At 39.6% G+C, this 22,936-nt stretch overlaps 1 long non-coding RNA gene across 1 annotated transcript; it reads left to right on the top strand.

Annotated features, from left to right (window-relative positions):
- Positions 1-1,320: 1,320 nt before the first annotated feature.
- Positions 1,321-17,110, top strand: LOC148675610 (uncharacterized). The gene is made up of 3 exons (XR_015935601.1): positions 1,321-1,700; positions 14,542-14,667; positions 16,232-17,110. It is a non-coding gene; the product is annotated as an uncharacterized LOC148675610 (long non-coding RNA).
- The last annotated feature ends 5,826 nt before the right edge of the window (positions 17,111-22,936 follow it).

Raw genomic sequence — 22,936 nt, 5'->3', positions numbered from 1 at the left:
AATGGTTGCTGCTGTCTGCAGCAATACTGACCTGTACAGAACGCAGAAACTTTGCCTATTAAAAGAAGGTTATGCTATAATATAGGTGATTCAAACATTTCAATGGATTTGAGAGGCAGAAAAACAAGCATAAGTGGCATTTTAGTATCAACGTTCAAAATACATTCCGAAAATAGGTGGACTGTAGGCTATAATGTGCTATTATATTTTCAAATGATATAGCATAGTCAAACCAGGGATGACATATTTCACTTTTTAAATAAAAACAAAGAACTCTTGAACTTCTTGATTCTTTAGAATGTTTGAATGCTTGTAGAGCTGAAAAATAAGCCAAATATATTTCTATTTATGATCAAAATAACAAATAACCTGAAAGGATGCTCCTGTTTGTATATGTGTGAAGTCTGTCCTTTTCTATTCAGTCTCCTGTAAAGGGTGGCATTGGTTACTTGGGTTGGAAATACCAAGGAAAGACAAATCCATTGTCCAGAGTCACACGAAAGCCAGTGGAAAATATGCAGTATTATAATATGTTTCTCACCGCAAATAAAAACAAAAATAAAAGACAGGCGTTTTCTTTGGTAATAAATCCACAAATAGTATTCTAAGAAAAGCACCAAAGGCTCAAACTTTCACAAAAGAAGTTTTGTTTATGTATCTGCTTCCTTGTTTCATTACAAATCCAATTCAGCTAGTGAAGTCTTCAGGCTTTACACAGCACAGTTCTAAATTAAATACTGTATAATTATGCAAGTCTCTCCTTGAAGCATATACACATCTACTGCTACATCTGTTCTCTTTCTTTTTCTTTTTCCCGTTTACAACCACTTTTGTGCAATATATGCCAGGGACCTGTGCAATACATTTATATTTATATTTATATCTATGGTTACATCTATATTTATATTCATACGTGTGATACGATTTTCTGTGTACTGTTCTGTTCTAGTTTCCTCTTGTGTGTCCGGACTGTGAGTAACTCTTGTATTGTATTGTATTGTATTGTACTATTAGTATATAATTCGTTACACTGTGGCTGTGTTGTGTGTGTGTTAAGCTGCTGTTGCACTGCAATTTCCCTCACGGGATCAATAAAGTATCTATCTATCTATTGTACGATGTCAACAGAAAATAGATTGCAGGGATATGTTAAATCATCCCACATCACTTGAACTCAGAGGTCTAATGGGACACATATGAAAGTGCTGTTTATACCTTATGAAAAGTTACAGACAAGAGGATCAAAAACCTCCTGAAAAGGCTTCTGAAAACTTCTGGCTCTTCTATGTTAATTGTAAGAGGTCAGTAGGTTCAGGCAAAATGGAGATCATTATCTGAACCACATTCCTCAGAATGCTGTGGGCAGCGAGAGACCCTCAGTGTGCAACATTCACCAGATGGAACAGAGAAGGAAGTGACTGACCAACAGCAGCACTAAGGAACCTGTGAATATTTTTTTAAAAGACAACAGTCTTGGAGGGAGAAACTAGAGTTTGTGAAGAGTCTCAGGGAGGGACTTCAATCTGTTTTAGGAGAATTAATGGTGTTGAAGCAAGCAAGAGGCTTAGCTGCTAAGTTAAGGAGGGGCTTAATGTAACAAATCCAAGTGATGAAGAAGAAGGATCCTAGGCAGACGAGAGGCAGAAATAACATAGGTGTCCAATCCGAATCGACAGGCGAGTTCATGGTCAAGAGCAAAGGTAAGATCAAAAAGCCGAATGTGGTCGTACAAAAGAGGTTCTCAAAAGAGGCAAGGTAGGAGCTGTCTTGGAAAGAAAGCAATACTGAGCAGAGAGTAGTGAGTTTAGGGAGTTTAAATAGAGCTGTGTGCAGAAGCAGGTGGCGATGGTTTAACTCGTGCAGCGGCGCTTGTTGTGATTAGTCCACTGCTGGGACAGGTTAGCTCATTTGTGGGTTGATCTCTGATGACTGCCGGTCGTGACACAAGAAGTCAGTCAGGAGCTCACAAAAGAAACGTAGGGTCTTGAGTTTTGCAGTAGATATGCATTCTGTGCCTGTCTTCCAGAGACCTGCCTAATTTAAAGATGCTGTCGCAACACACTGGTGTGTCTCATATGGTGGAGAATGAGGGCATTGGTGATCCGGGCATAGAGAATTGGTAATATGATCTTGTACATAGTGTAGATGACATACAGTAACAGCGCAGTCCAGCCAGAAAAAATGTTTATGTACAAGCCATTATTAAACAAAAAAGGGGAGGGAACCCTCAAGTATGGCAGAGCACATAGTGTAATCAATAGCACCAGAGCCAGATGTGTAAAAATAATTATATATTTGTCTATCTATGTCCCTATGACAGATCTCCCTGGTAGTGTAGCGGGTGTTTGCTCCACATAAACCGGCACTATAATAGTGGCGTTTAGGTGACCTCTGGAAGAACCCTGATGTTACTTTACCTTCCCTCCCTATATTTGTACAAATAATGACTCAGTTCAAGTGGGTCAAATAGAGACTCCCCTAACTCCCTCTTCACTTGAACCTGTAGCGATGGTTATCCCAACCTGGTCAATCCCATTCAATCACTCAATATCTGTCTTCTTTCTCACTGGCAGGCTGTCACGGACACAATGGAGTCTGCAACTCAAACTGAAGCTAAATATAATACAGATATATTGTTATTTTCCGATAACATTTTTACTAAAAATTAAGGATTATTCCCTGATTGTGAGGCTTGGTGATAAAATATTTTAAATGTTCACATGAGATGAGGCGGGAAGGTAAAAATCACAACTTCACACTGGGCACTCTTGTGCACTCTCACGGCCATTTGATGAAAATGCTCAGAACTTGCAGCAATTCTACTCCAAAATCCTTGTACACTGCTGAGCTGCTCATCCTGTCATGGAGAGAAAGCCCAGCAGCCCTATGGAGAAACGTCATTTCGGCTAGTACCCACAGTCTCAATCTTTCGATCACTAGCCAAATGACCAAATGTAAATTGACTGTAAAACCAAGAGCTTTGAAAGCCTCCATTTCACCACCACAGTTCGATACAATGTCCTCATTACTGCAGCTGCTGTACCAATCCGCTGATCAATCTCATGATCCCCTCTACCCTCGCTCATGAACCGGACCCCAAAGCACTTAAACTCCTCCACATGCAGAAGCTGTTCCCAAGTATGAGCAGGACAGAACTGGATGGACGAGAACTTAAGTCTCTTCTTAGAAGAAAAACAAATACAAGGCAATGTTGGATTTGTAATACTGGGTGACTGGCTGCATAACTCCACTCTGGTTGAAGATGGAGAACAGGAAACATCTTTTTCCCAAATTATGGATAAAGGTTTTCAGAGGGGTCTCCCTACTTAATAAAATCACTGTAGACTGGGAGAAGATACAAAGATCCTTTCATATAAACACTGACTCCCTTCTGCTCCCAAGGTATCTGTACATTTTTAACTTCTTATTTAGTGAACACCTGAATGAAATATATAGTGAGTAAATTAGCCATTTCTATTTCATTTTCTTGGGAAATGTCTAGGGTACATGTCTAATATTACGTTTCTGGGTGAATACCAGGGGGAGAATAGGAATGGATATCAACAATATTACAAGGAAAGCACAAGAGTGAATGCAGGTTTTGCACCAACTGAAAAATGCTGGTGTCTCTTAACCAGTTCCGATAGTTTTATAGAGTCATTATTGAGAGCATTCTGACTGCCTCTATAACTGTTTGGTTTGGCAACACGTTTGCTCTCTCCAAAGGCAAACTGCTGTGTGTTGCTCACTCTGAGGAGAGGGTCACTGGCTGTCATCTGCCCTCCATTGATGATTTCTACAATTCCAGAGTACAGAAGCAGGCAGGAAAGATTGCTAATGACCCCTTCCACCCAGGTTATCACCCGTTTCACAAACTCCCCTCAGGAACATGCTACCAGTCTATTCAAACCAGAGCTACCCAGTATCTGAACAGCGTCTTTCTATGGCTGTCTTTTTGCTTAACCAGAATTCCTACTCATGTGTGCTCTTATGTGTCTTATTGATGACTATGAGTCTTGTATATGTGGTATATGTAGGTATATGTATTTACAAAACCAGGTGTTGCCACACACTTGTACGTGAAATGTACTTGACGAACAAAGATGACTTGATTTTGGAGGTGTTCATAGAAACAAAGGCTGTAAATGTTTGCCCTGCCAACATTACTTTTTGCAATATGTGTGGTACATTTTATTGTATTGAAATGGCTTTTCATTTTAAAAAAACATACAAGAAAACCTTGCATGCTACTATACTCTGGTGGCACCCTTTTACTGTGAGTGCAAGCAGACATTAAATTAAATACTTCTGGACAGGATGTTTGCAAATCTGATATTTCAACATAAAATTAATCATCAGCACAATATGTTTTTTCAGTAGCACTTTTATTAATTTTTAATCAATATTTTCATAGTATCTGGTGTATATGCGGTGTATATTGCATTTTATATAATATTTTCTAATATTAATCAATTTCAAATAATATTCTCTAATATTATTTAATTCAAATGATTCCCAGAGAGTAAAAGTTTAATTTGTTTGTTTTTTTTATATGATATTTCACAGTTACTGTAAATATCAAATTATTACTTATTTCAATACATAGAGAGCACATACATTTAAAAAGTGGAAAGAAGCTCTAACTATACTCCATATGATACAGAACATGCAGTAGAATGTGAGACCAGAAAACAAACACTATACAAATAAAGTTTTTTTATGGCCTAGTAATTAAAAACATCTAAGAAAGGTTAATATTAAGTTTCATAAAAGAATTTAGATAAGCTTCTTTGTCCAAGACAATTCAAATTAAAGAACATCATGTAGAGTGGGAGAAGCATAATATTTTCATCCTTAACTTTTGAATAAGTTAAAATATGCAGATTATACGAATACAAATGCATTGTACCTTCTTAAACTATAATCTGTTTTAGGGAAAATTACTTTTAAAAGAACATTACAGCTTTACAGCTACAGTACATATTTAAGAGACTACAAAATCAATAGCATAATTTGCCAGAAATAGTTTTAAGTGGTAGTAATTTATAAACAATACTCAGAATAGTATATCTGATTAATTTTTACATTGCTTTTAAAGATAACTTGAAAATAAAAGTGAAAAACTGTATAGCGTAGTTTCTACAGAGATACACCAATACAACATAGAAGGAGGATGAAGAGAGAATACCGTGGTTTATTTAGCCATCACTGTAATCCTAAAGTTTACTAATATGCCTTCCTTACTCAAGAAAAACTGTACATCTGGGGAGGATTTGTGTGTTGCATGATGTATGTTAAGATAACTATTTGATCTCTTGCCTATGCTTTGAGAGAGCTTGTAAACTTTAAAAATAAAACTTTTTCAATAATTAGAATACTGAATGTGTGCTCAGTGAAAACAATCTGGTTTGGAAAGAGTGTGTTTCTGAGATGTTCATTTGGCTTTTTTGGAGTCATATGAGAGATTTCAGTTCTTTATGTAGTAAAATATGTTTTGTGCATTTTTGTAATTGGATTGGATTCTGAAAACGAGACAAAATGCAATGGGAAAAAAATTAAATGCAAAAAAGTTCAAACTCTGGGAGTTCACAAGACTTGTTTGTTTTGATGCTTTAGTTTGCCAAATGACTGGAAGGCTATTGAAAAGGTTTGTTAGGAGAGTTAGATTAATGTGTGTGTAAAGTACCAGAGTTATATTGCATTGGTATTTTATCTAAGTTATATTAAACTATCACCCTTGATGTGAAATGTACATTATCCTCCAATGTCTTGGCTGCATGGGGAATTCTTGTGGTGCATCACCATAGGTTTGATCACTTGAGTGATAAAGCAGTGGCATATAGTCGCCAAACTAATGAGCAAATAATGACAAACCTGGTTTTATTCCACAGAAATAAAAGCAGTGAGAAGGAATTAGTGGTTAGGTGTCTGGACTATGGTAAGGTTTCCTGGGTTTGATGCTGCTGTTGTATCCTTTGATCAGGGTACATCACTGAAATGGCTCCTTTAAATTTCTCGGTTGTACAATTGGAAGATACTTTCCAGAAAAGCATCCATTTTTATGAGCAGCGCCACCCCCCAGGGAATGCTGTGCTGTAGGTGATATTACAGACCCAACAGCGATAGTGTCACGGTCCAGGGGGAGTCACTGGCTCATTGCACATGGGCGCAAAGCAAGCTGGCACAAAGTCAGCCCGAGGCGATACTATCTGCAGAAGTCTGTGGCCGAGCTCCCTGAGAAAGGATGTGGCAGCAACAGTCCAATGGAATCACTCCAGATGCAAGCAGGTGGGCTGGAACTAGAATGCAGGAAAGGAGTGCAGGGGAAGCAGGTGTGAGGCAGGGAGGCCACCGGGGTCCGGAGCTGGACTGAGGAGTCTGGCTGTCACGGATGTCGGAAAGGCATGCCGTGGAATGGCAAGAGAGCGAAAAAAGACCCTAAGCGTAGCGGCGGGACGGGGGTTAGCCCGGGCTCAGCTGGTCAGACAATGCCGTATAGAAACCTATGCCCTCAGGCCGCACAAGTGGGGCGACCTGGTGCTAGGGGGGTCTCAGGACATCCGAACCTCAATGCTGAGCGAGGAGGAAAGCGTGACCCGGAAATAAATAGCCCCAGACAGAGACACACTGGAAGGACAAGCAAAGCACAGGAAACTAGGGACAGGCCAGAGTAGCGCCTTCTAGCTGTAGAGGACGTGACACTGGCCCTCAGGCTGGGCAGGACACCCCCAGTCTGGGCAATCACCCTCAAGGCACGTCTCTTGCCTTGCCAATAGAAGCACACGCTCATTGATGGGTCCTCTTCAGAGACCGCAGGATTCGAGTCAGAGTGCCGACCTCAAGTGCACACCCAACAATCTAGAAAAGTCCGGACAACACAGCTGTGGACAGAGCTCCCAGCCAGAGCCCAAGAAAACTGGAAAACAGGAAAACAGGAACAATAAGGGCTCTGATGGGACTCCTCTGCATATCCTCTCTCCTTGGTAATCAAGGGACAGCAGAGGTGCGGCCATGGGCTACTATACTGTAACACGCCTGCTGAAGTGCAGTAGAGAGAACACAGCATTAATCACATAAATTAATAACAATAAAGAAATAATGGACTGCAACAAAGCAGCCAAATCACATACTGTAGCTCCTTGAAGATCAATGATGTTCAGGGCTAAACTTTTAGAAAAATACGATTTTTCATTGTGCCAGCGCTCACTGACAACCACATAAAAAAAAACTTTTAAGTGTGGAAATGGAATCACATTCAAACAGAATTGTTTAAAAATATTTATTACTTACCCACTCATGTGTATAATAGTTCAATAACCGAATTCCACATTCGCATATTTTTTGTAAATGTCTTTAATTTACCATTTCAGGGTTTCATAATCCTGGTAAAGACATATATACTTTACTTTATATCTGTTTATTAGCTTGGCTGTCTCCATGCATTCTGGTTCCTACCACCTTCATTCAGTTAAACTGAATAGGTGCCTCTAAATCAAGGGTTTTCAACCCTGGTCCAAGTGGGACCCCAACCCAGTCAGTCTTATACAGTAGTGGGTCACCCTGAATCCTTTTTGAAGTTGACAAGAACTTGTAATATATCAACCACTTTAGCAAGTAATTTGCCAGGTTAAGGGAAGAGCTAAAGTATTTTAAATTATTACCTAATTTAAAAAAAAACATCACCTCTGTAACAGATCAAGAGTTATATTGTTCCTAGTCTTGTGAAAACTCATGATTTAATGATTTCCTCTTTAATGAGCCTGATGGAGTCTCTGTAGTGCAGGGTTGATGACCCTTGCTCTGAACAAGGACACAAACTCATTTCCTCATTTCTTTTATTTTGTGTTACACCCACATGCTCGGTTTCCTAGTCCATCTAATTATTTAATTAGGGAAACCAGAATCAGTTATGTGAGTAATATAAATATATAATTTTGAAACAATAAGGTAATTGTCAATTGATAAATCAGGTTGGAACACAAAAACAAATGCTCTTCCGGGAATTGGGGTTGAGACCACTGCACTCAGCTGGCAGTACATGTGTGCCCTGCAATAGACTGGCTTGCCACCCAGATGTAGTCCTAACTTGTACCTTTCGTGATTTTCTACCACAGTCTTAATGTAGTAGTGTGTTACCCACACACTTTTGTGTATGTTAATCATGTTTTGGACTAATTATATTGGATTAGTATGAAGTATGGACTAATATCCATTAGACTACTTTGTAAAACAGATCACACGAGCCATTCATATTTTTTAGGAAAAAAACTGTTTAGGTTTAAACAGGACATAAAGTAATATTTTGCTATGTGGTAAACAAGTTTTTTAGAGCTGTTATGATTACATCAGCAAGTTCATGAGACTTTTGCGTGCAACAGAATGAGATGTTATGCTGCTTGAGAAATACTGCTCGGACACAGGACTGTCAGATAGCTGGTTTGGCTTTGGCATGTTGCCTGTGTGCTGACGAGGATCGGACATGCTGTAAGCTAGGAACTACTTCACTGGCGAGCAGAGATAAAATAAGATGACCATACTCCTACTGTACATCCAAAGCAAAGAAGGGGATTTTCAGAGGCAAATGGTAAGAGAAAATGTTTTTGGCATCAGTGGAGTGTTGACTGCAGTCAAAGTACACAGAAGAACTGGCCTTTGAGCAAATGAAGTGGCTTAAAAGTCAGAGGAAAATAGTTTAGGAGATGATGAACTGATTTTCCATAAGCCACTGGCAATTTCTTTGCTAAGAACCACTCAGCTAACTGCTTGTTTTAGTTCTGTATTAAACTACTTCAAAATAAATAAAACAAAAAGAAATCGGTCAAAATGGACAGGATGGTTTTCAACAAATTAAATGCTGGAACTTTTATTTCCTAGGTATTACGCAAGGAGAAAGTGGCAAGGAATAAAAGAATGTCTGAGGTTTAAATCTGAACAATATGTAGATCATACATCCATGTACAGTGCATGGTACTATAGTTCACTACCGTCACACTAAGGCCTTACACAACCTTTTATAGCTCGTCATGTTGAGTTAATAAATTATGACAGAACTGTAATGGAATGGTAGTTAATTACCATTAAAAAACTTGACTTTGGCATATTCCAGGGCAGGATCCACACCAGTCTGGCCAACCAGTCTGTTCTAGAGTTTGCACTAGAACAGTGCATTGTTTTGTAAAGGCCAAAAGAAATGTCTGGCTTAAATTCTGTTACCCATGATATCAACACAAGTGTGTAAATGTATCCACTGTACATAGAGAACTGCATGCACAAGGACTTTGCAACTGGATAGCTTACTTTAAGCCATCTTCTCACATCCTGCTCACAGTATGAAGCAAGAAGAGTGCAATGCATATGTAACTTATCAGGTGTTAATACAGGGTTTGTTCCAATGGTGGAGTCATTGTTCCATGATCAATACAAAACCCTGACTACCATTTTCTCAATAAATCATAACAAATGTAATTGGAAAGAATATTACACTTGATTAAAATATTGTTAAGGCTTAGCAATATCATATAGCATCTGGAAACCATAGGAATGAATTGTAGTTCAGTCTGTTGCCACGCAGTTCCATTGGGATTTAGTTGTTTAATAAAGGGTTCTATTTGTGTTAAAGGTCACAGAAACGGGAGGTCTTTGCACTAAGAGTGTCTGGAATGGACAGTCGTTTTCTTCTGAAACTAGCTATTATGTGTAATGCTTTCCTTTTCCTCTGGCAGGAAGAGGAGCAGTGAGTGATTAACCACAGGCTTCCCAGATGCATGCATGTCCAACTTCAATGCACTGTCAGAAGAGATCCTTCCTTTGTGGGAAAGATGAGGAGTGTGGCCCTCCCTTTCCCCTCCCTTGTCTGCATGAATGATTGACCCCAGACTCCTGCGGGGCGGCTGCTTTTAAATTCAGTCAGCAAACCGCCTTCAATACATCTACTCTTACATGTAATACTGTAATTAGACCAGAAGGTTTTAAAAGCGCATTAAGAACTTTGAAGGACTCATGTGATTAAGCATAATTCAGATGAATGAGCATGTATTCTGATCATTTTTGAAATGTCTGTTCACTCATCAAATGTCTCAAGAATTGCTGAACCCATTATAAATCTACTGTACAGAGTATAGTAATAGCATGACTAGCTGCTTAGTAGTTCAGATGAGAAAGGTTGTTAAAATACATAAAATACATTTAAAGATGTTACTGTATCTTTGCAAGCACTAGAATTAAAATAAAATAGCTTAAACAACTTACAAAACAACTTGCTTACTGATCATATGGCCCTGAGATGCAATACATTTTACCCTCATTTATATAATATATTATTGATGTATACATTTGTATAATAATGAAGAAGAATTATAAAGCATTCTGTATCAACAAACGTATTTGTGTTTTGTTTCTTTTATATTGCACAAAAACTCATTAAAAACATTAGACCTAAGCACGAATCTGAGCAAGTTGGGATGGAAAGCTTACTTGTAACCTACTAGGTTACAAAGGCCAACTAAAAGGCTTATTTGTTATCACTGTTATGTTCCTATGAAGTTATTTCGTATCAGACTTGGAATCCTCTCAGTGCCCTCTCCTGGTAGAAAACAAGAAAAAAGTAAGGGAAGGTCATTAGAAAATAACATCATTAAATGACTGTTTCAGATTAAAAGGTGTGAATACTACATATACTATACAATAGTATAAAATGTGCTAAGCTGAAAAGGTTTTCTAATGAAAAGACGAAATGAAAAAATAAAGTTTTGGGGCATGAGGTAAGACACTATGTTTATGAAAAGTGTTTTCAGGATTTTTTAACACTATGGAATTTAAGTTTTCTTATTTTATAATAATAATTATTATTATTCCATTGATAATTAATATTATATCTATTAAAACGTATGTGTACAATGCAATCACAAACCACAATTTCTTGCAATATCTGTCTCCATGAACTTTTTATTAAGACAAGGGTCCATCTCATAAGTGAATTCTGTAACTGGTTTAGACAGAAACCTGTGGGTTCAGTTCTTGTTTATTTTTTGTTAACTAATGAGTCACACACTTGCGTCACCTTTTACAAGTCATTTTACAAGTGCCAGGACCCTTTGCCACACACAGACTGTTGTACTTCACAATCCTCCAGAGCCGTCGGTGCACCTACAGACCAGCACACGACAGGCAGCTTACAGTACACATTGTATTTATACCCTACTTGTTGGCCACTGTTACTGTGAGGTCTCACTGTAGAAGATAATGCAGGGAGCACTCCCTGCAGGTCACACGGTCCCATTGCTCTTCCCAAAAAACTCTGAAACAAACCCTAATGCCTGTTTTGTATCTTGGCAACACCGCCTTCCAACCCACCTAAGACAGGAAATTCCACATTGTACTTTGGTTGTCTCTTGCATCCTCTTCGTTCCCAATAGATCCCAGATAAGATTCTCTATTTGACCTCTCCCTGCCCTGGCCATGTGCAACAATACAGGGTGGGGGAGAAAGCGACTGAGCCCAGTGACTTCACTGGCTGCGGTTTTAATGTGCCATTTCTGGCCAGACCTCCAGGACTGACATGAGGGGTGGGGATGTCTGTTAGATCACTAGGGGAAACCAAATACAAACAACATGGCTGCATCTTGCAGATTCAGCAGCTACAGAGCTTTCTCGAAAGGAGTAGGGGTGTTACCCAATGTCCTGGCCAGATTTCCCCCTGGCCTTTACCAAAAATGGCCTCCTAATAATCCCCATCTTTGAACTGGCTTCATCAATCTGCTCTCCTCACCACTGATAGCTGATGTGTGGGGAGTGTACTGGTGCACTATGGCTGCCGTCGCATCATCCATGTGGGGCTGCTCACTGGTGGTAGTGGAGGGGATCCCCATTACCTGAAAAGCGCTTTACAGTGGAGTGTCCAGAAAAGTGCTATATAAGTGTAAGGAATTATTATTCATTATTATTATGTTTGTATGCAGATTATCAAGTATCTGCAGATTTGTTTCTGTCTGCCTGCTCAGTCCCTGCACACACTTCACGAGTCTGATTGTGTGGTAATTAACAGGCATCTCGTTAAACAGCATGTTTCTCAATTCTGTGAAAATCAGTGTCTGCCTTAAAGAAGAAGGAAGCAGACACAAGTGGAAAATAAACACACCATACCCAAGAAAAACACTGGCCGTCCTATGCATAACTCAAAATACGCATATGGAGCCCCAAAACACTGCACTACTTCCACTTCTGTCATTTTGTGATACCAGTTCATATCATGGTTAAGACTGCAAGCTTTCTAGTTGCTTGACTTGCACTGTTGGTTGCAATGTGAGTGTATTGTGAAGTTTTAGTGAACTCAACCCACTAGTGTGCAGTGACACAAACTGTAATGACCGTATCTGTTGTACATGAGGAGTAAGCTCAGAGAAAGCAAATAAATCAATTTGAACAGTAAATACATTGTAGTTCAATTCAAAGTTTGAACTATTTGGTGTCCAGGGGAATTTGGGGATGAACACTTCTCCACTCATGGATTAGGGACCCCTGGGTGCTGCCATGGCTACCTGGAGACACCATGGAAACATCCAGTTATGCCAACTGTCACTTTCATCTCCACTGCAGGACAGGCAACCTAAAAAGTGTGTTAGGGTGGAATGCAGTTGTTAGGCTGGGGGTTCCCAATCGAGTTAATGGTCCGGCAGCTGTTTTTGGCTCGGGTGAGGGCCCTGTCAATAACATTGCATTTTGAGTGCTTGGTTCTGGAAATCCATGTCATCGCTGCAGAGTCATTGTAGCCGAAGGAACTGTGAGAAAGGAAGAGAGTTTTTATGGTGTTTGGGGTGAAATGAGCTATACAGGAGATAGTTGTGTGAATCAGTGGGTTTGTAAGAGACCGAAGTAGAGAGTCGGGGGTAGTTAATGGAGAAGTTGATGTCTAGTAGTGAAAAATATGTTAACTGTATATTTGAGGGATGGTTGGAGGTTGGTGAAGTGATGCAGGAAGTACTCAAGCTGGTTGTTAGAACATGTGGCGGCACTGACGCAGTCATAGATGTATCGCTTGTAGAGGTCCGGGACAAAGCCAGTGTAGGAAGCGAAGAAGCGTTCTTCTACCCAGCCAACAAAAATATTGGCATAGCTGGGTCCCGTTCTGGTGCCCATGGCAACTCCACTAACCTGCTGGTAAGAAAGGTTATTGAATGAGAAGGCATTGAGCGTGAGTACCAATTCTGGAGATGTATAAGGGTGTGGGTGGGTGGGTTATAGACAAGAGGAGTGAAAGAAGCAAGAATATCAGGTCCAGAATTAGCTGTTATAGTTTTCTCCATTCAGGACAAAAAAGGCTCAATTCCAATTCACCCTATCAGAGAACATTCATTTCAGCCCATAAAATCTCTGATTGTGCTTTCTTGTCCTTCTTGTGGAGAAGGAATTTTTTTGTATAACATGATGACCAAAACTGTACACAGATACCAGTACCTTTTACCTTTTTATTGGGTCCTTATTGTCTAGAAGGTGTAAAATATGTGTCAGCATGAACATTTTTACAAGTCTTTTTCAATTACTAGCCTTTACTGTCTCAATGTTTCCCATTTTTTATACGTTATTTTGTGTTGGTAACTGTACCAGAATCTAGATTATGATATGAATTAGAAAGAGCAGTGGTCCTAGTACAGATCTCTCTGGAACTCCACTAATCATCACCCCAGTTTGAGTATACACCACTTACAGTATCTGTACCCTTTGTTTAATCATTCCTCACTCCAAATTTGTCTTTCTGTTCATGCCTATTGCCTGTAATTTGAGAATTTAATCTTTTGTTAATAACTTTGTCAAAAGACTTCAGAAAATTTAAATAAACCATATCATATGCTCTGTGTGTATCCATTACTGTTGCAGCTTTTGCAAAGAACTTTAACAAGATACTCAGACAAGACCTACCTGTTCTAAATCCATATTGACTATCGGTTAGGATCTTTTTTTCACTTATGTGACGATCTAGATTAGTTCTAATAATTGTTTCACTACCTTATATTTTACAAAAGGTAGCCATATTGCCCTGTAATCACTAGATTTCTTACCCTTCTTATGGGGTGACACTATATTAACAATTCTCAGGTCTTTAATGGTTCTTTTGGATTTGTAGTACCAAGCAAACCTTTTATTATATTTTATATATATTAGCTTCAATTGTTATATTACTTTTCATCTCTTTCTTGGACTTTAAAAAATAATATCCTTTCAATTCAATTCAATTCAGCTTTATCGTCCCCTAGGGGAAATTTGTTTTACGGCACAGTCAGAAACAACACAACGACAAATACAGTACACATCATCAAAAGGGAAAGGAATACAGAAGTGTTACAGGAGAAAAGAAACAAGAGACAAGGTAGTTACTTTGCATTGTTTAAGAGTGTGATTGCAGTGGGAATGAAAGTTTCCTGAGTCTGTGGGTTTTACACCTGCCATTGCTTTCAAATCATTTTACTCCTCTTCTGTGTCCTGCTTTTTTATTATTTTATAAAGTGTTTTCTTTTCCCTTATTATTTCCAAATTGGTTTGTTGCAGCATTTGTGACTGTCATGAAACAGTTCTTTCCGGGCCCTATGCAGACTACACGATCCGGAATTGTGAAGATACACTGGGGAAAAAGTCATGCAGGAGAGGGTCTGGAGACAGGGGGGCGTATCCAAGGTGAGCAGGTGTCCTGGGGAAGTGAGTCCGGGGCGAACAAACAAAGACAAAGTCCAAACGGGGAATCCAAAACAGAAGAGTAGAGTCCAAGGCCAGGAGATCCATCCAGGGAATAAAAGCATGAACCGGGTCGGGACCGGCGGTGCGGGGAATCAGGAACAGAAGGTTAAAACCATGACGGCTTTTAAGGTGGAACGGAAATAGGAAACAGGTGCAGGTAATGGGGCAGAACAAGGAAGGGCTGGAGCGCCCTTAAGAGGGGGAGTAGAGATCGTTACAGTGACGCTGTTTTGTATCTTTTGATTAACGCACTCTTGGAATAAATCCATTTTGTGTTTCCAATAGGATCTGTTTAAACTTATGCCATCTATTTACCCCTGATTTCAAACCTATCTCATTTCACTCAATTCTTAAACTTTTGATATGGACTCAGCCTGCGCAGTTTCAAAATATACTTCAAAGCACACTATATTACAACCACAGTTTCCTAATTGTTCTCTTGTAGTGTTTGCCTCACTCTGTCTTTATTGTTTGAAAGATGAGATCAATACAAGTATTTCCCCTTGTAGACACAACAACAAACCGGGAAACAAAGCAGTCACTAACCATATCTACCATTTTAGTTTCTGCTGTTGTCATTAAATTCTTAAATTCAGTGTATAGTGTTGAATTATAATCCACATCTGCATTCAGGGATGGCAGAGTGGTGCAGTGCTTTGCATTGCTGTCTCACAGCCCTTGGGCTTTGGGTTCAATTCCAGACCTGGGGTGCTGTCTGTGTGGAGTTGGTACTGTAGGTTGCTCAAGTGGGTGTCCTCACGATGGTCTGGTCTAGTCCCACAGTCTAAAGACATACTGTTAGTGTACTGTAACTGGCTTTTGGGAAAGCTGGACCTACGTGGGAGTGTGCGTGTGTAGTGTTTGTGTCTGTCTGTGCCCCACAATAGTCTGGTGTCCCATCCAGGGTGTATCCTGTGTTGTGCCCATTGCTTACTGGAATAAGATCTGGCTCCCAATGACCCTGTATTGGATGAAACGGTTAGAAAATGGATGGACGGATTTGCATTTAATGGTCTATTGCAAGCTCTTAACCTATGGATTTTTTTTTCCGAATCTGATCCAGATAAATTCTCCTAATGCCTCTAATTTTGAATCTTAAAATTAGAATTACCCGAATTAAAACTTTAATAACCTGAATACTCATTTTAATATAGAGTGCTACACTTATATCTTTCCTGTATCTCCAGAACATTGTGTACCCATTGACATCGCCTTCATCTTAATTTTCAGTTAGCCATGTCTCTGATTTCTTTAATTCCAATAACATAATAGCCTGCTACAATAGTAGCTTTAATCTTACATAGTTTATTTCTAATACCCTTAGCATTTAGACATAAACACTTAATTACCTTGTTCTGTTTTTCCCTTGAGTTCTGCCTTGATCTTTAGCTGTAACTTCCATTTAGATTTTCTTTGGTTTCTTCTTCATTCCATTTGAGTTTAAATGTTTCCGGATTTCTTTCTAGATGCTTGTGCCAAGGTGACTTGTGTCCTTCTCATTTAGGTATGACGTTAGTACAGATGACTGTTGTCGTGGAAAGGTTTCCAGCAGCCAGGAAAGCTGAAGCCTTCACCTGTCCTCCCTCATCATGTGTTGTGTGGTTTGAATAGCTGGTAAAGTTGTTTTACTGCCTAATTAGTCAATTGGTGGCATCGGTTGACTGAAAAAAAAAACTATATGACTGAAGAACAAGTGATGCCAAGAGATGAAACATTAAATTGTGATATATGACATAGTCTGGTATCATGTGTATCATAGTTTGTTTTTTGGTTAAACCTATTTCAGTGACATAACCCTATACCACACCCAATACAATTGACTTCTCTTGTAATGGAAGAGCCAGGTGTTTGGCATAGTGCGTTTCACCTCTGCTTGCTTCAGGGGTGGGAATCTACCTGAATAACAGTGATCAAATCCAAGGTGGAGATGAGCTGCGCATATTGTGAGACTTTGATCTGCTTTTGTTTTCCAATAGGCTATTCATGAAATAAAAGATGCCGCTTATTTAGTACAATTGGTGTTAATTTACCTTTTTTTAACACTGTTTAGCACTGCTGAAAGACAAAGTCTTTTATGCTTCTAAATTGTCTGTTTTTAAGTCTCTTAAAATATAACTTTATGTTTAAAAACTAACAATATATGTTTCATGTACATCATAAAAATCACCTCTGTATTTATCACAACATCTGATTATGTTTTTTGTTTATATGCTAATGCAGATGTGGTTAAGCCTGGTTCAGGACAGCCACAACCACCACAAATCATCAGTTTCTAAACTTGGAAATTGGAACTATATCGTTTCAAACACTTAAGCATCTCTTAATGTATGTTCAGAGATCATATGAAATTAAATTAAAATACCAACTCCCTATAATTCTTTAGAATCACGATCTGCCATTTTTGACTTAATTTAGTATATAAACTATAACAGTTAGGGGTAACAAGTTCTGTAGCTTTTCTATAACATATCTGAGGTTTTAAATAATTTTAAACATTTGAATCCACAGGAGTTATTGTACAATTTATTAGTACTGACACATGTTTTTGTAAAAGAATAAAAGAAAAACAACACTGGAGAAAAGGTTCTTTTGTGATTTAAAACATCTCTTTGCTATTTTACATTTTTTAAGCTGCCATTCAATCATGCAATATTAACTAAAAGCAGAAGTTTTCCATCCCTGCAGTGTTCAATGAGGGATCTATGGTACAGTACATTGACTCCTTAATATGCTGTATTAAATATAACAATGGACAGAAAAGCATAAAAATGTGCTGTATATATCTGCAGATATGAACAACACGTTTCCTCAGAAAACATCAACTGGACTGTTGGCTATTTTTCAGCTGACTTAAAACTCGTCATATTCTATGACACACAAAACTGTTTACTGTTTAAACTGTTTACAACAAGAATGTTTGTTTAATTGACCATTAGAAGAAGGATGAAAGTACTCTGAACCAGACCACTCCCCTGCCTTACTGTAGGCCTGCATCAGATGCTAATGCTTATCTTTCTGACAGACATGATTGAGATTTGGTTTTTTTTATGACAGTTATATAAATCATTTAGATGGCTATTGAAATCAGAGACTTTCTATAGTTTGTATTTTTTTTCCATAGGGTTATGGTGGATGTTTTTGCATACATCATGCTGTGCCCATCATGGAAGATACCCTTTAACTGAAATTAAGCTGTAAATAAGAGAAGTAAAGAGCTCATGTTGGATATCGCCCATGGACATTTGTGCCTGTACTGTGAATTACCAGGATACCTTTTCACGGTTGTGCTGAACTCTGGTTTCACACATAATATAATTTTGCTGTGAAAGTATTTTGGACTGTACTTCTCATCTAGGTCATGCACAATTGCTCCTAATTGCCTTCACATCAGGGAACTAAGCCATGCCTGGAGTGCATGCAAAATAACTTTGATATTCACCGTTTATGTAATTAACAGACAGACAGCAGTGTGTAATGGTTAGGGCTCTAGACTTATAACTAAGGCAAATAAAATCCACTACATATTCATCAACTACTGCAGCACCCTTGAGTGAGGTACTTCACTCAGATTGTGTTGATGAAATTCTGGATAAAAATCTCATTCATTAATCAATCAGACAACCTGACACACTTACAGGAATCACATACCAGGAACTAAGTAACATAATCTACTTATTAAGAAATGAGTGAAAAGATTTTAAGGATTACACATTTACAGTGGAATTAACGGTCCAAGGAACTGGACGATTACAAAAAATGTAAAAAAAATGAGTTGCACAAACAAGCAAATGTGAAAATCGTACATGATTTCAGGTGAGATGTTTTTTTTCACCTGAATGATAGACTGGTTTTCTATTAATCCTGTTCCATTCACAAATATTCTGAAAGAACTGCCTTCCCTGGATCGTGGCCTAGTCAAGGTGCAGGGAGTCTTAGAGTTCTGTTGTTGAGGACATTGTGCTCCTGGCAAATGGGTCTAAGATGCAAACTTGGGCGGAGCGGTGGCTCTGTGGCTAAGGATCTGCGCCTGTGATTGGAAGGTTGCCAGTTCAAATCCCGCGGCCGGCAGAGGAATCCTACTCTGTTGGGCCCCTGAGCAAGGCCCTTAACCCCAACTGCTCCAGGGGCACTGTACAATGGCAGACCCTGCGCTCTGACCCCAAGCTTCTCTCCCCATCTCTGTGTCTGTGTCTCCCTGGAGAAAAAGCTGGGGTATGTGAAAAGATGCATTCCTAAAGCAAGAAATTGTATAGGGCTAATAAAGAAACATTATTAACAAAGAACAATCCAAACTGGATCCCATGATGGTTCCATTTAAAATGGAGAGACCCTGCTTGGATCTGGGACATGGCGACCCACCCCTGGAGCCAGGTCTGGGGGTGGTGTTTGCCGACAAGTGCCTGGTGACCCACTAACCCGGCCGGGTTCAGCCTGAAATGACGACATGGAGCTGTTATGTGGGCTCAACACCTGCAAGGCAAAGGATGGGGGTCAGGTGCTTTGCCAGCTATGTCTAGAAGGACTAGACCTTGGCACCTGTGACATGAAATGCCACTTCACTGGTGGGGAAGGAGCAGAAGCTGGTGCAGCAGGCTGAACAGTACCAACTAGATATATGCGGTCTCACATCTATGCACAGCATTGGATATAATAATAATAATTGCTTACACTTATATAGCGCTTTTCTGGATACTCCACTCAAAGCGCTTTACATGTAATAGGGATCCCCTCCACCACCACCAGTGTGCAGCCCCACCTGGGCGATGTGACGGCAGCCATAGTGCGCCAGAACGCTCACCACACATCAGCTATCAGTGGTGAGGAGAGCAGAGTTATGAAGCCAATTTATAGACAGGGATTATTAAGAAGCCATGATGGGCCAATGGAAAATTTGGCTAGGAGGCCGGGGTTACACCTCTACTCTTTTCGAGAAACACCCTGGGATTTTTAATGACCACAGAGAGTCAGGACCTCGGTTTTACGTCTCATCCGAATGATGGCGCCTGTTTACAGAATAGTGTCCCTGTACTGAGGCATTAGGACCCACATGGACCGCAGGGTGAGCACCCCCCTGTTGGCCCCACTAACACCTCTTCCAGCAGCAACCTTAGTTTTTCCCAGGAGGTCTCCCATCCAGGTACTGACCAGGCTCACACCTGCTGAGCTTCTGTGGGCTGCCAGTTGTGAGTTGCAGAGTGATATGGTCAGGAGCTCAATCAGATGTGGTCTCTCTCCTTCTCTGGAATCTCCTGCATGAGAGTACAGTTGGAATCTATCCCAGTGGACGAGAGGGTCACCTCGATGTGAGCACGAGTTGCAGTGAGGAGAACTGACTGTGCTTATGCACCTAACAGCTGTTCAGAGTATTTGGGCCTTCTTAAATTCTGTGGGTACAGTGTTTGATAGGGTGCCGCCTACTGACTCCATAGCCCTGCTGTGAGATTTCAGCACTCACTTGGGGAATGATGGAGAGACTTAGAGGGGAGTAATTGGGAGGAATGGCCTTGCTGATCTGAGCCAGAGCAGTGAGTTGGTACTGGACTTCTGGGCTAGTCATTGACCATCCACAACGAACACCATGTTCGAACACAAGGCTGCTCATGAATGCCTGAGCTTATTGAGCTGTGGCCAGAATGTGGTCGGTGCCTGTTATGCACCAGCTGCTGGAAGACACCAGCAGTGAGGGAAGCCATCATGTTGAAGGAGCCCTTCTGTGCAGTGCTTGCAGGGGCATTTCTAGATGTGAAATACTTACAGGCCAAACGGGCTGCAGCAGCAATCTCTGAAGTGATATATAGGTCTAGTAGGTATAGTATGGGAGGATTCAGAGGTGCCATGGAGAATGACTCTCAGGTGGCCTTGAAGATGGCAAACCATTCAACAGCTCAGGAAGGGAAGGAAGGAATTCACCCATGCTGTTCTCAGTAATGGGGATATCTTGGAGAGAAGGAGGGAGCACTCCTGAATCCAGTGGACATGCCCTCCATTCAGTAGGAAGTGCCAGAAATCTCTGATGGGACTGTGTGCATTTTTGTGACTGATCTACTGTATAGTGGTAGGGGCGGCAGGGGTGGATGCGATCCAGCCTGAAATGGATATTGTTGGAAAGGAGACTTGGATACAGGGAGAACAGAGCAGTTTCGATCCTGGCTGTGGAAGAGAAGATCATCTCTTTGTCCTCACACGGATATTTGAAATTGCATGGGAGTTTGCCACCCCTTTCTATATAAAAATATACAGGAACCTGAAAACAATCTGGTAATATTTATTATATCTTTCTTTTGTGAAATTCTCTGAGACTTATTACTCCTGTAAACTACCAGTTAGTGGTACTCTTTATTATTGAGGAAATTATTTAATATAAAACAGTTTTGTGTTCACAGAGTAAACTTCGTTTGTGATAATCTAACAGGAAAGGGGAATCGGTATTTGGTCTTTCATAAAAAGTAACTTGGACTTAATGATAATCTGAAATGTGTGATATGGTAGTAAGACAGACAGATTTAACAGTGACCCCAATCGGTGTGGCAGACCTTGGACTGTCTATTTATACTGTGGTTCAGCCCCTTCACAGTTTCTCAACCTTTTATTCTTCTGGAGTTGATTTCTGCTGTAGAACAATCCACCCCTTGAGGGTTAACTGGAAAATTTACATAATTGCTGCACACATATGCTGCTAGATATGTCAAATGGACCTGATTTACCACTCTCATGCGATGCCTCTGGAACATCTGTGTTTCTCAGAGAGCAGCAGGAACTGATAGAGAGAGCAGGCTTAGTTCACACACCATCCTGTCCCATAATATCCAAAGAGGAAGCCTGCCAAGAGTTCTGTAAACTATAACTGGGCAGCTGGGGAGCACGTCCCTCAGCCAGTTTACCCCTAGTGAATATTAACAAACTTGCAGCAAAACTGAATTATATCAAGAAGTAATTTCTGGTTCACAGAATATTCATCCTGGATTGCATGTACTGTATGTGTCTGTTTTGCAGAACCTGATGTGGACATGACTTTCTGACAGACTATTTCACCTAATCCAATTTTATACAGTAGGTGTCACATACTAAAGGAAGGATGAAAATCCAATTATACAACCCTAATGATGTTAACAGGGTCTTAGATTAATGCAGAATTACCTTAATACTACCTTCTAAGCCTTTAGAATTATTTCTTCTTCTATAATGTCTTTTCCAGCAAGAGATGTAAAGTACCTGTTCATATCTATAGTCCAGGAAGTCTAATTAAGAAATGGAAGATCCCGGTTTATTCTCATTTACCATTGGCCAAAAGATGGTGTGTACCTAAAAATAACATAAGAAATGCTGAAAGAAGAATCCTGAGATGACCAAATTAAGATGTCATACTGATTCACCTGTAGTTTTGGAAAAATGACATGGGACAAATTAAGTTAATCATCTGTTTGATAGAAAACTGCCACAATGTGCTGTAATAATATAAAATAATGAATTTGATACTGCATTAAATACTACATTAAGTAGATTAATTTAAAGACTAAATATTGAACTATATTGAAAGCTGACAGTTTACAGTCTTCCTTTGCAGGAAGTAAAAGCTTCTTTCATGTTCACAAATAGCTACCCCAAGGTCCAAGACAACAGATTAAATAGAAAAATGAGAACTACACAATCAATGTTAAATATACTAAAAGTATTACAGTCAGCTCATTATCTTAATTTTTTTAACATAGGGATCCTAAAAACCTCCCTTAAAAGAAACTAAAGAACTACTTATTGTACCTTGGCATTATTTACCAAGGGCAGAAATACGGATGTAGATATATCTTTGTCTTTTAAGATAAGCAAACAACATTAAATGGTTGGCTTCTATCTTGTAACACCCAAATATTTGAATAGACACAAAATGAACACTTGTACTAATTGTTTTTATGCCAGGTTTTTGCTGTCAGTAACAGATATGAATATTTAATGAAATAAGATTTAACAGAAATAACATATTAAATGTCAATGCAGTGCTTTAAACGAAGAAGACAATGATCAAACAAGGAATATACTGTATCAGTCAGAGAAATTATTAAATAAAAATCACTTTAAACAGAATGTTCTGGTTTGGACATACCGTAGGTGTGTTCGCATTCAGCACACAGCTCCCGGGAAACAAGAAAAAGAAAAGACAGAGGAAACATCAGGTGGCGACTTCACAAGCTGGTCACCTCAGCTTCCCATAAGG

Source organism: Lepisosteus platostomus, chromosome 3 (assembly GCF_059453375.1).
Source record: "Lepisosteus platostomus isolate fLepPlt1 chromosome 3, fLepPlt1.hap1, whole genome shotgun sequence".
In the NCBI taxonomy this organism is placed as follows: Eukaryota; Metazoa; Chordata; class Actinopteri; order Semionotiformes; family Lepisosteidae; genus Lepisosteus; species Lepisosteus platostomus.
The sequence above is the reverse complement of the archived record's forward strand: the minus strand, read 5'-3'. Positions and strand labels throughout refer to the sequence as shown.